General features: G+C 34.2%; 1 pseudogene; it reads left to right on the forward strand.

The window, feature by feature from the left end:
• LOC102029363 lies at positions 1–2,143 on the forward strand (annotated as a pseudogene).
• Positions 2,144–3,742: the final 1,599 nt, after the last annotated feature.

The raw sequence follows: 3,742 nt of genomic DNA on the forward strand, positions 1-3,742 counted from the left end.
ATGACCAATTTCAATAAGCACACTCACCATCTCAGAGAAATGTTGGCTTCACAGATGCCCCATGTTCAGCAGGTTAGGATCAGTCCCCTGGGACATGTCAGAGGATAGAGAGGACACATCAGCCTTCTGCTTCTCCAGTCCACCCCTTCAAAAGCCCACCAGGAATCACTATTGGAAAAGCCTGTTATCTTGTAAGGGACTTCTCTGTTCTCCTTGCACAGAGAGGGCCTTCTCAAGTTCAGCAATAAACGTGCTGGGATGGTTGAGTTTACGTTCTTCTCAGTCTTTTCCACTCAGATCCCCACAGTCAAAGATTCTATATAGGCAGGAATCCTGTCTGCTATCAGGTGGCCTGATGATGCTGAGAGGAAGTATCATTATGATGCTGAATTATATTTTGTCCAGTAGGGGATGAAAATTTTCTTCCAATCACTATTACAGATAGATAATGTGAACAAGGAAATGATATATGGAGAGTATTATTTTAATCTTCATTCAGAGAAAATATTATCAGTACCTAAACTCTTCCTTCTTAATTTCCCTTCCTTCTTTTAAGGTTTACAATAACCCATGTCATCATACTCATGGTATAATTTAGAAATGAGAACTGTACTTTCAGAATATTTTGTAGGGCAGTATTATACTTTCCTTAAATTAAGTCTTATTGGTAAAACTTAACTTATTGGTAAAGTCTTTACTGGACTCTATATTGAAAGCATAGACATTTTTAATAAGTCATATGATTTCATAAGTATAAAATTCTATATTAGTGGCCTACCATATATCACCAATGTTAAATTTTACCTTATGGTCAAGTAAATGTAAATTTTACCTTATGGTCAAGTAAAATCTATTTTGATAAAATGAAGAAAAATAAACCAGTTGAAATAGAAGTTGTTCAACTTTCAAATAATGCTATCCAGGATATGATGAGTATTATAAGCTAATATTCTTGGAGGATAATTATATTTGAAAATTAAGAATAATTTCTCTTCATTTTAAAACAATAAGAAATTTTCATTCTACCCTTGCCATTGTAGGTGGGAAGCATTTAACTGTGTTTTTTTAATATATATATCTTTACAGGGTCTCACAGCTAAGATTTTTCTTTAGGTCTCAGAGGAGACTCTGACTTGGACTTCACTTATGCTGGTGCTTCTAAATTGTGTGTGCTGGGTATTTTATCCCCATGATAAGAAAGTGACTGATACAAAGATCCTCTGTGTGAACTGTTGACATTTGAGAATAATTCCATTTATCCTAAATGCCTTCATAGTAACATGTCACATTTAGACTTTTTATAATTCTATTTTTATTGCAGTAAATTATTTTCATAGTTACCCATGTGATCTCGTTTTCTTCTAATAAAAAATAAGCTGTAAAGAAAACATTGATTATATAAATAGCTTTAAAAAATTGAAAGCCTGGAATTTTTTTATCTTATAACCACATAGAAAATCATTTTTATTACTTTGTAGTTTTTGCTAACTTAGAAAAATACAGTACCATGTTTAAAAATAAATAAAATGTCGTGTAAGGATGGCACAGAGGAGAAACAAAGGTGTACGTTGGTGGGGAACTGGCGCTGGCAAAGGAGAGTCACAAAGGGCTTTCAGTTACTATGGCCCCTTAAGAACTGTGCAGTTTGCAAGAAATCTCCCAACATTTGCCTAATAGGTGATTTGCGGTTCCCCAGAGAGGGTTGAATTATCAACGGGCGTGCCTAGGAGATCCGGCTTTGAGAGACCACCTGCCCAACGTCCCTTTGGTTGCAGTGATGGATGCTGAGTGTGGAAAAAGGGCCATTATGCTTACGATTGTCATCGCTACAGCAGGAGACAAAGAAGCACGTGACGGTCTAGATCACATTCTCCATCCAGAGGAAGGCCATACTCTCGCTCTCGCAGCAGGAGCAGAGGACGGAGGTCAAGATCAGCATCTCCTCGACGATCAAGGTCTGTGTCTTTTCGTAGATCAAGATCAACCTCACTGAGAAGATCTAGGTCTGGTTCTATAAAAGGACCGAAGTATTTCCAGTTCTGGTCCAGGTCAAGATCAAGATCCAAGTCACTTCAGGACCAGAAGCAGTCCTTCCCCATCAGGAAGTTCACACAGAAGGGCAAGTCCTGAAAGAATGGACTGAAGTTCACCAGTTCATCCTTTAAGGAAAAGATATTTTGTCTGTATTATTATAGGGGATTTGTGACATCTGTGAAGTGTAATTTAGGATATTTCAAACATCTAATCAGAATGGATCTGGATTATTACTCTGTAAATTCATGGCAGTAAAATAATGTAAATTTTTGTTGAATATATTAACATCTTACAGTCTGAAAATGTGGGGTTTTATTTGGCACATTTAAATAAAATGTTTCTAATAAAAAATTATAAAAATAAAATATATGTAAATTGTCACTTGTATGATAAAAATCACAAAGTTTTATCATGGTAATATATTTAGAAATAGGATAAAGAAGCATATTTATAAATGATTAAGAATAATTTCAAGGTATGTAAATCAAGTTGCAGAAAATTATAAATCAGATGGAAAAGTCTCCTTGATTATTTTGTGTAAATAATGTTTTTTTCTACCTATATCATCTCTCAAGCTCTATCCCCCCCATTTAGATACAAGCAGATTGCAAGGACATCATTTATTTTTTCTTTTAAGAAAATAGGATAAAAGAAAAAAGTGATCACCTTCTCTACTCTCTGTGTATATTTTCTGGATAATGGGGAGACCCTAAATGGATATGAATGTCAAACAGGGCAACCACACATATCTAATACCTTTCAGAAGCCAGCTATTTCTTACTTTATGCTTCTATGCAGTCTACTATTATAGATTCCACATATGAGAGATCATATATTTTTCTTTGTGTATCTGGCTTATTTCGCATAACATAATGTCCACTAGACTCATCAATGTCATTGAAAATTACAAATTGCAAGGTTATTTTTAAGGTGGAAAAATATTCTGGTATAGATTTATTAAGTTGAGCCTCTCTACCTATGTATTCTTGCATTCACAGATTCAGTCAAGGTCGTTAGAAAATATTTGGAAAATAAAAAATCCTATTTGAATATCTGCAGACTTTTTCCTTGTCATAATTCTATAAAAATTACAGTATGACAGAAGTTTACACAGAATTTTCATTGCTAGAAGTAATCTTGATTTCAAGTATGCAGGAAGCATAGGTTATATGTAAATACTACTCCATTTTTTGTAAGCAGTCTAAGTATCTGCAAAGGATCCTGGAATATATTGCCCATAAGTTCTAAGGGAAGACTGTACTATAATGTTTTTTATTCATTCACTAATGTGTGGACATACCCTGTGTCTACATCTCAATTATTTGTGAATAATGTAGTTAAAAATGTGAGGAATTGTGAGAAATAAGATGTATATTAAACAATATAAAATTGTGGTTTTGTCAAATGGATACATTTTAGAGATCTAATAATGTATACCACATTATGCATTAGCCATAGTATTTTGAGGTCAAACTATTTTATTGTTACATTATTATTAAAAGAGGAGAATATTGCATAGAAATAAACAGTGAAATATGTGTATGAAATTAATATATAAACTCTGTAAAATGTACTCCCTTTGATGAGGTTCCAGGCATCCCACAACGCGCTCCCTTGTACCAAGGTAAATTCTGTAGTCAGTAACACTCCCAAAGGTTTTGTGAACTGCGTTGCTCTGAATCTTCACCTAGGTTTTACAGCTAACGAC

The sequence above is a fragment of the Chinchilla lanigera genome, unplaced genomic scaffold (genome assembly GCF_000276665.1).
Source record: "Chinchilla lanigera isolate Chin_1 unplaced genomic scaffold, ChiLan1.0 scaffold00005, whole genome shotgun sequence".
NCBI lineage: Eukaryota > Metazoa > Chordata > Mammalia > Rodentia > Chinchillidae > Chinchilla > Chinchilla lanigera.